Source organism: Mauremys reevesii, linkage group 21 (genome assembly GCF_016161935.1).
Source record: "Mauremys reevesii isolate NIE-2019 linkage group 21, ASM1616193v1, whole genome shotgun sequence".
Taxonomy (NCBI): Eukaryota; Metazoa; Chordata; order Testudines; family Geoemydidae; genus Mauremys; species Mauremys reevesii.
In genome coordinates, this window is record NC_052643.1 from 16,660,439 (window position 1) to 16,672,522 (window position 12,084).

The 12,084-nt window shown below is 50.7% G+C and overlaps 1 protein-coding gene across 4 annotated transcripts in view; it reads left to right on the forward strand.

The window, feature by feature from the left end:
* FNDC10 (fibronectin type III domain containing 10) overlaps positions 1–12,084 on the forward strand; it is a 33,446-nt gene that overhangs the window by 16,681 nt on the left and 4,681 nt on the right. For 3 of the 4 annotated variants that reach the window (XM_039509612.1, XM_039509613.1, XM_039509614.1), the window contains exon 3: positions 11,295–11,500. The gene's annotated coding sequence lies outside the window, so the exon portion shown is untranslated. Of the gene's footprint in view, positions 1–9,248; positions 9,345–11,294; positions 11,501–12,084 lie in introns of those variants that run through there. The other variant, XM_039509615.1, reaches the window with a different exon arrangement.

Genomic DNA, 12,084 nt, shown 5'->3' on the forward strand with positions numbered 1-12,084 from the left:
GTGTGGAACAGGCTGAGCCAGTCCCTTGCTGCTCCTTGATCTACCTCCTGCCTCTTCTCCTCTGTGGGCTTCCCCAGCCTCTTGTCCAGCTTCTCCCTCTTTGGGGTGTTGTTTGTCTCACCTTCTCACCAGTTTGCTGGAGGGATCCTCACTCTGCAATTCCCTCTGCCCCGGCAGCTGTCCCAGTCCCCTCCTGCCTTGCAGCCCTTTTAGCCTGACCCTGACTCCCCACAGCAGTGAGTTCCACAGGTTGCCTGTGTACTGTGTGAAGAAGTAGCCAAGCCTGGAGTGTTTTTCTTTGTAAACGAAAAAAACTTTGTTAGGAATAAGTGTAATTTTTCAAGGGATCTTAGTTGCTTTTATCAAACCTGCCGTTTATTTCCCCCTGGTGACTTTTTTTTGACATTTACCCAAGTGTGGTTGGGCTTTGGGAGCATTCCTGAAGGCTTTGACAGAGGCAGCTCAGGACTCTTTAATGCTGAGCTGCCCTCTGCTGCATGGTGGAGCACTTGGGATTTTGATTCCAGATGACTGACAGCTCAGCACAGCCTCGCTTCAGAAGTGACACATGTCTGACATCTCCAAAGTCACAAGAAGTGTGTGCACTGCTATTAAATTCTGCACAGGTGTAATAATCTCAGCCATTTCAGGGCTCCCTTTAATAATGGCTTTAATCTCCCTAAAAGCAGCCCTGGATAATTATGGCTCTCATAAAAATGCTGCTGCTGTGTTCCTATCTAGCAGCCCTAGAATTGCTCTGACATATTGGAGAGGCTGAAAATAACTTTCATTTTCTTTTCTCCAGGGGAACCTCCCCTCCCCCCCAAAATCAATAAAACTGACCTTGAGCTAAGAATGAGCTTTGATCATTTTATGATAGAGCCTCCCTCAATTACCCTTTCTTATTTAATAAGCAGTTTGATTGCAGGCCAGATCACACTGAAGATTATGAAAAGTGATGTGCTGCAAAAGCAGTGACAGCTCTCACTTTGTATGAGGTTATAGTTTAGAGAGGAAGATGCAGAGAAGAGAGAGACTGGCTTTGGGAAGCAGAGATGGGTGGATACCACAAATAATTTCCCACTGGCATTAGATCTACAAGATCCAAAAGATCTACAAGATCTCAGAGCTCCATTCCATGGGGAGACTACGGCTGGCAGATCTGGACCCTGCCTTCTGCCGTGTCTTTCGCAGATGGGGGTCCGGCTTTCCGTGGCAGTTTTGTTGTTTTCTGTCGTCTAAATTCTCGTTCTTCAGAAAACCTGACAGCTGGTTCTCCGTGGCTGGGCCCAGCACCAGCAATGCCACAGGAGGTTCCTCAGGAATACGACCACGTTCACCAGGCACCTCCCGGAAACTGGACTTTCGGAAAGACTCATCATTGGATTTAGAACAACTGACAGCAACTCCTGGGCACCTGATTCTACTGCAGGGGAGGCAGCACAAAACCACCCTCAATCAATCAGCACGAACCCATCCCCCGGCTGGCAGCCTTGGGCCTGGACAGGGCAATGGAGACTAGACTATCCTCTCGCTCCTCCAGGTCAGGAGTGGGAGTGGGGGAAGCTGGGGCTGCTCTGCCTGCTCTGAGCCTAAATAGAGGGTTTCACTTCTTGTGCTTGTAGCATTTGAGGGCCTGGGTTCCATCCGCAGGGCTGACCCATGGGGTCACGTTATACCAGCGTGACATTCTCTGGGAGTTCTCTCCGAGAGCATCTCTGCAACGTCCTGGGACATCCCCACCACACTGCCGACCAGGACTATGGACGTGCTAAAGAAGAAGCTGCCCCTAGACAATCCATTGCAGGTTTTGTACTGAGCCCAGTGCTTGATGGGCCACAGCTTTGGGGGTCTGGCCAGTGCTGTGTGAGTACGTAGCGCAGACTTGGGGGCCAGGTCTGTTCTCATTAACGCCAGATAACTCACTGGAGTTACTGCAGACTTAGACCAGAGGGACCGAGGGCTTGTTTACATGGGAAAGTTTGACCAGTTAGACTGAGTTAGTTATACTGCTATAACCCAAGGGCAGGAGTGGCCAACTTGAGCCTGAGAAGGAGCCAGAATTTACCAGTTGGACATTGCCAAAGAGCCACAGTAATATGTCAGCAGCTCCCCATCAGCTCCCCCCGCTCCACTCCCAGCGCCTCCTCCTCCCTCTCTGCACTTCCTGATCAGCAGTTTTTTGGCGTGCAGGAGGATCTGGGCGGGAGGAGCGAGAGCACGGCAGGCTGAGTGGAGGGGTCGGGAAGGGGCAGGGCCTGGGGCAGATCGAGGGGTTGAGCCGTGAGCCCCCTCCCCCCTCCCCGGCACATTGGAAAGTTGGCGCCTGTAGCTTCAGCCCCGGAGCTGGTGCCTATTCAAGGAGCCGCACATTAACTTCTGAAGAGCCGCATGTGGCTCTGGAGCCATAGGCTGGCCACCCCTGCCCTAGGTGGACACTGTCATCCTGCTACGAGAGGTCCTCTTCCCAGCTGAGTTTATGTAACTTGGGAAGGGATTTAAACTAAACGATGCCCCCCGCCCCGATATCAGTTTAAATGTCACACCAGATTATACCAGCTAAACCTCCCATGTAGGTAAGAGCACACACAGCTCATGGGGCCAGATCCTCAGCTAGTGTAAATCAGCTCCATTGGCTTCAGTGGCACTTCACTGATTTACCCCAGCTGAGGACCTGAGCTACCGCTACCAAGTCTCAGTGTCTTGATTTAAGGAGTTGTCAGTAAATGGGGGCTTGGTCCCTCGTGACTGAATTCCCCCTCTCCCCGCGTTTAGTAAAGTCTCTGGTTACCTTTTTCCCAACATACCTCTGATTTTCTAGGCATGCCAAGAAGCATCTTTGGCTGCCTTTTTCCAGTTGATTAAAGGCTCATAAAAGTGTGATATACAAACAAGGATGTAATGAGACGTTTATGAGTTCTGTCGCTTTGAGTTAATTAGCAGACGGTTAGGTTTATCACCGACACACGGTTTTAATTCATAATCATTCCTGCTTTTTTAATAATCAAATGGTGTTTAATTAACAATAACTGGTTTTCTGAGTGCACAGTAAGTACACATTGGAGAGACCCCGTAAACAAAATATATATAGCTGGAGAGATTCCTAGAGCAGTTCTCGGTTTAATAACAACTTGCCTGCTAATTTATTGTGCTGTTGCACTGGGGCAGCCCAGACCAGGGTACGTAACCCAGGCTCTGCTTATTGCAATCATGAAATGGCTGCAATGTCATAAGAGCAGCAATAACACCCAGTTCCACTTGAATCAAAGCGGCAGCCTGTTTCGGAGTTGGCCAGGCTGGCTTCTGTCCCTGGTTTGAAGTGACTTGGTATCAGCATGAGAGCCAGTAAGGCAAGATAGCAGCTGGTTGTGTCCTCCCTGACCTGCAGGAGATGGAGACCTACATTTCGGTTTGGACTCAAACTGAAACAAGTGACCAGCTAGGTTGGGAAGGGGCGGGGAGGTGGATGCGTAAAGGGTAGATTGCAAAGTCAATCTGCAGCAAGGCCTTGCAAAGAGGTCATTTGAAGTAGGTTTGCCATAGTGCCCCTCTCCCCGGGGAAGGCTTGCTACAGGCGATATTGATTTGTTTTTAAAGGGCAGGCGACAAATATCCCCATCAAACGGTTTCTCTGTTGCTCCCGCTGGGGTCATATGGTTTTGGCAGGCGTCAGGTCAGTGGAATGGCATTGTGATGAGTGTCTGTGAAACTGACTCATTCTCCCTGGAGCCCCGGGCCCACATAAACTCCATGTTGTTTGGAGGTCTGCTTGGCGCCCTCACGTAGGACCCGCTGCTGCGCCCGTGTAAGCCGGATTGCACGCTGTCCTGGCACCTAAGGAAGCAGGAACTACTGATTAGCACACAGCCCGGAGGCTGGGCACCTGGGTGCTCGGCGTAGCTCTTCCAGCTGATTCACTGCGTTAGCTTGGGCAAGTCATAAAGACCCAGATTCTCAGACTTATTTAGGCGCCAGACTCTGCTGAAATCAATGGGAGTTAGGTGCCTAAATACCTTTGAGAATCGGGCCCATGGGCCCTGTGCCTAAGTCAGTAGCCAGACTCCCATGACCTTCAGCAGTAGAGGAGCTGGTTTGCTATATCTTCACAATGGCCAGTCCTTCCAGCTGGTGAGTACCCCCTTCCCGGGGAGCCCTCCTCTCCCATTGCTGGGGAGCCCTCCTCTCCCATTGCTGGGGCTGGGTGAAACTTTTCCATTCACTTTTTTTTTTCTCAATGGAAGTTGTGAGGTTTGACAAACTGACTATTTTTGCTGAAGGTCTGTGATTTCCTTGGAACTTTGGATTTTTCATTGGAAGCCTGAACAGTTTTTGGAGGATCTGTTTTTGATTTATCAATGAAAAAGTCAAAACTCTCTACAGGGGGAGAGGGAAAAGCCATTTTCCGACCAGCTTTACCTGTTGCCTTTGGCAGCTCAGGGGTTTGATGGGCACGAGACCTGCCAATTCCCAGGCTGGCTGAGAGCCACCCAGCATGGCCTGGCCCCCTGTGGTGTCACTCAGACCGGCTTTGGCAGCATTTTCCACTCCCTAGGGCCTAGGCACTGGTGTAAATGATGACACACAGGGTGGAGAAACAGGCTTTAAGGAAACAAAACCCTGTATTCCCCCAGCTGTGTCTAACCCCCCCCCCAGTCCCCGCCATGATCCTCCTCCCTTCCCTTACTCACCCAGATTATCCCATACCCAACCCTGTACCCAGACACCCCGAACTCTGGAAACAGAACGCAGAGCCTTGGGTCCAGCTTTGTGGCAGACCCGCAGACCCCTCCCCTTCCCAGCTCCCTCCCCAGGGACGCTATGTCCACCACCAGCTGTTTGGACTGAAGACACGGATGGCGCGGTGGTTAAACCATATGATATGACTGCAGCCGGAAGGTTTCCCATCTCAAGCTATGGAACCCCTGTCCTCTGCTGCCTGTTCATTTAAGCCGGTCCTTACGTGCCACGCTGCAGACACCAAGCTGGGAAACTGGAGCTGTTGTTCCGGCTGTCACGTAGGACGGGAGAGAAAAGCTGTCAACAAGCTTCAGGCAGGGAGCCGGCTCCCTCAGGCAGGAGAATGCATAACGTCTGTAAATTCAGCCAGACTGCTGCTGGCAGAGTCCAGAGCTTCCCTCAGCCCTGGAGCAGAGAGAATGCAGCTGGGAGAACAGGATTATTTTATAAGGGGGGCACTGGCTAACTAGGACCCCAGCACCCAACAGCCAAAGGATCTTCTGGAAACACCACAGGTGGCTAGAGAAGGTGGGAGGCCAAAGCTCTGCGAGGCACCTGAGGTGGGCATCGCTCCCAATACCGGCCCCGCTGGGCAGCTGCTTTGGACGGAGAACCCGAGGTCCGTTTGAGGGCTGGGAAGTGTGTGATGCACCCCCCCACACCTCGCCCCCCAGAGGATGTGAGTCTGGTATGGGCCCAAGCTGGACAGCTCAGGCTGAAGCAGCTCCTGCTTTTAGCTCTGGAGTTTCCCAAGTCAGTCCTTGGTGTTGGCCAAGATGGCAGCTGTCAAACTACCACAGGATGGGCCCAAGTGCCGTGGCTGCGTGCAAAAGAGCTCATCCCATCAGCTTGAATTCTGGAAGAAAATAAAAATGGCTGACAAGAAAATTTACCTTGCAGTCCGGCGTAGTATATTTTGTAAAAAAAAAAAAAAAAGAAAGGTTAGTAACGCGAGACCTCACCACACCGCCCCTGCTATTAAATCTTTACTGAGAAGCTGGTAACGCTTATTTTATGGAGCCTAGGGATTAGCTAAATGTGTATTAAGGGCACAGGAAAATGTTAAGCCAATATAATAATAATTAATTACTAAAACATTAAACCCGACACCATTTCTGAGGTTCTAATGGGCCCCCAAACGCCTGCAGCTTAATTCTGAAGTTCTTGTTAGGCCCATATTGTACCATCAATTCTTACGCAGAATTTCCCACTGAGTTCAACTAAAGGGTCTATTTCAAACCCACTGGTCTCAGGGGGAGACTCACCTGTATAAGGATCTCAGACTTTGCCCCAAAGAAACTATATTGCAGTACGCGCAGGCCCTGGGATTGTATGTTCCATGGATTTATATTTCACAACAAACACATTGTTAATTTGCAGGCTAAGGACGCAGAACAAATGTAAAAGTTAACAGAATAAACACTTAATTGTGGGCCACCTCCTAGGTTATTTCAATCAAAGCACTAGGACGAGATTCCGGGGTACAGAATTAAGAGTGGTCTGGATTGCGTCTACACCGCATGACCATTCACACTGCGCTGATTCCAGCTCCACAAGTCCTGTCCCAACATGCACTGGGCTGAATGCAGAGCCTTGGATTCTCTGGGATGAGCCTTTATTTGATCCGAAGTCCTGGATGGGACTCAGGAGGGGACGTGGTCAGGGTATTCCAGGGACACTCTGATGGAACTTCACGCTGGAGCCCCTGGAAGCCATCTGTGCTCTGCATGCAGCAGCAAGGGAGCAACCAGCCCAAGCACAATCTGGGTAGCTAGACAGCTGATGCCTTCCTCAGGCAGTCAATTAATCGTTAATTACCAGCCCTAGCCACCGCTTCTCCCGCTTGGTACAAGGATGCTGAGTCCTCATTTTAATATATTCATAAACCCCTCAAATACTGACGTAGGGCCCAGTCCTGCAACGCCCAGGTGCCCTAAAACCCCTTGGAGTTCAGTGGGAGCAAAGGGTGCTCAGTACCCCACGGGATCCGCTCTTTAATTTGTACCTATCTTCATGGCAAATTGATTTTGCTACTCAGCTGTTCCCAGGGCTCTTAGCAGTTGATTCATCCTGGCCTTTTGCATGCAGAATTCATTCTGGTCGCTCGGCGGCCAGGGAAGAGGGGGTAGGTGCGAGCAGAAATGGTTTCCAGACCATTCTCCTGGCTGGGCTGCAGCACAGTAGCTTCGCGGCCAGCTCCAGCCTCAAACAGCGTCACTGGGAGCTCTTGAGTAATGAGCATTTTCTCGCCCTCTGTATTTTATAATTACGGAGGGAGCTGGGGAGCAGGAGCCTGCTTAGCGCAGTCTCTTCTGGCATCGCCATCCACTTCCCTTCAATTACATTAATCACTGAGTACTCATTGCCTTTCACCAATACACCGCTCCAGCAGAAAATATTAAACAACTCATCAGCTCGGTGCCCGGCGTGTGTGGCCCGGGGTGAGATGAGCCAGACAGGGCCTGGAGCGTGGGGTCATCATCTCCGCGTCACATTGAATAAAGAATCAATATTTTTACTCAGGGTCTGTCTGAATTCAAATCAGAGCTGGTCGTTACTCCTGTTCTTTTTGCAGATACAGATTAACACGGCTGCTACTCTGAAACCTGTGTGATTCCTGGGTGGGACTCTGATGCTGGATTGCCCACCCTGGAGACCAAGGCTTCTGTCCACTATTCCCAGGGACCACCTGGAGAGTGGTAGGGCAGTCTGCCCGCATGCTGATCTGCCAATGTGTTGTGACCCAGCCCTGGAGGGGCTGCCTCTAGGACTGAGAGGGGCGTTCAAGTCCCCATGGGCCATTCAGTCCTTGGCCATTCTGCTGTCCCAGGAAAGGGGACACTGCAAGTTGTGTGTGGCCCAAGGCAAGACAGCCGAAGGGAGAGAGGTGATGATGGGCCGGGGGGAAGGGGATTGAGAACAGGATCTGGCCGGTTCTCCCTAGTTAGGAGGGCTGTGATCATTTTTTTCTCTAGCTGCTCACCAGGCCCAGTGCATTTCAGTGAGCACCCAGAGGGGCCCCGTAGTTTTGGACGAGGGAGTTTTCCCTTGTTAAATGCCTGCAACTCAAACCTGGAACACCATGCCGCGCACCACAGAGACAGAGGGAGGCATCTGCTATTGCTTTAAACTAAAGGGATCCCAGGAAGAGAATCACCTGGCCTTGGACACAGAGATGGGAGCTGATCCAGGATCCCAAACTGCTTGTAATTTGGGGAGAATTCAGCTCAGGATCTAAATGTTGCAGGTCAGCCTCATCTCTCTGTCCCGACCTGCCTGCATTCACAGTGACACTTGGCTGCCATCTAGTGTTAAAAAAGAACCTGAAGCAGCAGCCGCTAAAACGTCAGGGAACTGCTTGTGGGAGAGTGCTGATAGAAACGTCTGGACGATTATTTTACAAGACAAGCTAGTGGCTGGCCTAGTCTACACTGATAGGCAAGTGGAGAGAGACATATGAACATAGTGTTTTAATGAGGCATATTTAGGAATATAGGGCCTGCTAGGAAAGCTATTCACGCTTATTATTTATGATTATTTTATTAAGCATACTTTAGTAACATTGGACATTTACATGGTGCATTACAAACACAGAGCAAAATATGTTCCCTGCCCCAGAGATCTTACGATGCAAATTCTCTTGGACATGGTTAAGCCTCAGGGATTTTTGGCCATAGAGATTAATGGAGTAAAACTAAACAAGAGTTAGTCCTGATTAAATGCACAAATGGACACGCCTATTCCGGAATAAGAGCATCCACACATGGAGTTAATCAGGACTAGTTAATCCACTTTTAATTAACACTCTACTTTATTATGTATTAATTTTCATGCGCTGCAGGGCCCGAAGAGACCAACGTGGTATTCTCTGCTACGCCTGCAGCAAACCTTGTTGCAGTGGCAGCATCTGGTCACAAGAGGGCAAGCTGCGAATGGCTTCTGCTGATGGGCTGGCTCCTTTCACTCTATGCATGATGATTTTGTGCATCAGGAGTGAGACCATTCCCCTAAATGGAAGGGGTCTGCCTAAGAAAGAGGCCAGTAAGGCACTGGCTGTGGAGGGTGGATTGGGCTTTGCCTGGATGTTCTCCCTAGATGAGCAGAATCTCCTAATGATCTTTCCTGGAGAAGGGATTGTGAGTGACAGTCTGCCCTGGAGTTGCCTCCAGCTGGCTCAGAAGGCATGGCCATAGCTGGGGAATCATGGGGAGACCTGACCATAGGTAGTGTGTCGGTCTTGGCAGCTGGCAGAACGCATTCAATTGGTTCAGCAACAGCCTTTTATTTGAGTGCACAAGCAAGCAGCAATTGCATCTCTTCCAAATCCTTCCTAGAGTGTCCAGAGATAGATTTGAATAAAAAACTGCGATCCAGACCCAACCAATCTTTAGCCGAGTCCAAGCCACTGGTCCCTAAGCTTAGACGATGGGCTGGGACATGACCTGATTCTCCACCCCAGACTTTGGTGAAGTTCAGATTCAAAATTTCACATCTGCCTCTTCTCTCCACAGTGGGCCAAACTAACCCCAGCATCTGGACAGCCTCTGGCTGGAGCCAAGTTTGGATCTGGATCTCAGCTTGTGGCTTGGACCCATCTCTGGATGGATAAGTGAAGAGAGGGGAAGAGAGGGCTGCTTGGTGCATAAATATGTGTCAACAGACTCCGTGAATAGAACTCCAGAGCAGAAGGGGCAGCCCAAGGCAGGGGTGTGCTTTGCTGCATCAAATATTAGGTTGCAGGCTGGTGGGCAGGAGCTGGAATCATCACCAACTACACTTCATGTAGCACTCTGGTTGCATGGGGTCTCTCCCGTCCCTCCCAGGACTGACCTGCCCAACCCAAACCAGTGAGATCTGATTGCATCAGGGAATCCTCTGGCAGAGCTGCTGGCTAAATTCCAGCTGGGTTACTGTCATAGTTAGAGCTTCTGTGGCCTTGCAACTTGGCCCCACTCAGCTGTCCAGAGACAATCCACCCTCAATTAACACCCATCCTCCTGCCTTCTATGCCAACGGCTAAACAAACAGCTGCGGTCAAGAGAGGTGCTTGATTAAGCTCCAGGAGCTTTTGGATGCCTTGAGGAGGTTATGAAAGGAATTAGTGACTCGCTAAGAGCTTCTCAAGAGCTTGCCGTTTGTTTTCTCTGGATGATAGATATACACACATTTGGGAAGGCAGAAATTCTCCCAAACTGCTCTGGAGTCAGTTCCTTTTTAATTGTGGATGAAAGCCCCTCATTAGGTTAGCATTTGTGTTCTCTCCAGATGGCAGCGTCTATGTGTGCCACTGCAGTCTAACTGCAGCCATTGATCAAGATTACAACCAGCTGATTTCATTTCTGCCCTTAACTTCAGCTACTTGTGCCTATTAATACTCTTTGTTCATCACATCCCCACTGGTACTGTCCAACTCTAGGCCCTGGCGCCATCCACTGAAACCACATCACTGCTGGCGGCACTGCCGGGGAGCCGTTGATCTTAGGTTTGGGGTTGTTGTTTTTTTAAGACAACACTAGCTGAAAAGTGCTGTAATTAATGAGGAACTTGGCATCTGCTGGTTTGGCAGAATCAGGCTGCATCCCCCCACACCTCCCCGGATGCTATCAGGCATCGAGGTGAAGAACAGCTTAAGAGAAAGAAAGGGGGCATGTTCTAGCAGGGGGAACAATTGGGATTGGGTGAAAAGGGGAGAGGATCACACAGTGGCTAATGAGTGTTGGGGTCTGTTTGGATCTAGCCCATGATTTCCCATTTAAAAAGTCCAACAGGTGATGCACATTTCTCCTCCTGCCTCCTCTAAATCAGCTAGAGTAGCACTGGAACTCAACCTGGGGGCCATCACTACCCTGCTATTCCCATATTGCTAACCAGGGGCCTGGCTAGGTGGGGGTGACGGTTCTGGGGATTCCTAGTTTGGAAAAGGTTGAGAACCGCTGTGCTAGAGGATCGTTGCCTTGAGGGCTGAACTTCAGCACAAGCAGGGATGGAGCATCGCAGAGCTCAGGCTGGCTTTTGACTAACCTTTGGGAGACTCTAGAACCGCTCTGTGTATTGGAGCAAAATGTTGGTGGCATGACCCAGCCAGACTGTGTGTCTTTTCCATCTCTCGACTGGGTGAGTGACACCAGGTAAAACTCAGTGGATTTGAACTGTGCAACCAACTAAAAAATTAAACAAGTTTCCTGGCGAGTGTGGCTCAGGCTTGTGACTCATTTGGGGTGGTCTGAGTTTCCAGGGGAGCCTGGCTCCCAAGTCTCAGGGTGGCTACAGGCTCTGGAATTTCAAGATTTCCAGGCAAAGCCAAGTGAAATTCAGCCGCTATCTCTTTTGGAGTTTGCTGGAACTTGAAATTCGGGGGCTGCAATGCCCGTTGGAGTAAAGGCCACTAGACATACCCTACGCGTTCATCTGCCTGGCAGTGTTCTGCAAAACGCTGGCCTTTTCTGGGCATGAAGCTGAAGGCTGCCTGGGCAGCTCAGAGACAGGGTTTACTGCTCGCTCACAAAGTTAATCCATCAAGCACTCCTGATGGTGATTTATTTCCCTTTGTTTCAAAGCTGTTCTTTGCAGGTTTTCAGTGGGCAAATATGAACTGGGAGAGATAACGGGAGCAGGATTTCTGCATTTCAAGACAAGGCTCTTCTGCTTCCCATCACCATCAGGCTGGATGGCCTCCTTTTTCGCCAGGCACCCGAAGGAGAAGGTGGTCTAGTGGTCAGAGCAGGGGAGCCGGAGTCAGGAAAGCACGGTTCCTATTCCTTGGGTGAGTTCCAACCTTTCTGTGCACAGGTTTCCTTGTCTGTCAGATGAGGGTCAGCCATTTTATCATCTATTATTTGCAAAATGCTTTGAGATCTGCCCGCATGAAGGTACCCTTGACATGCTAAAGACTCCCTTGCTAAAGGTGCTCGGGGTTAGTGGATTGAAGCGTGACGTGCTTTCTGAATCAAAGCATCTGACACACTAACAACACTTCTTGGCTCATGCATTTGTACACATCCATCCCCCTCCTGCTGCCACTGAAGTCTGTGAGAGGTTTCAAAGGGAGGAAGGAGTTGGGACCAATGGCTCCATCAAATCCTGGCATGCAGAGGGGCTGTGGTGGCTGGTGGCACTGCAGCCACGCCACCCAGCTGGAACTGGGCCATGCTGCCGCCGCTGCCACCACCACCACGCAGCACAGAGACTGGGTCAGGCCGGGCTCTGCAGCTGCGCTGCCCCAGAAGCTCGCAGTCCAGATGCCCAGAGCTTTGCGCTGGCGGCAGAGCGAGTGAGTTGAGGCTGCGGGGAAGGGGCTGGGGCTAGCCTCCCAGGCCAGGAGCTCGGGGGCCGGGCAAGACAGTCCCA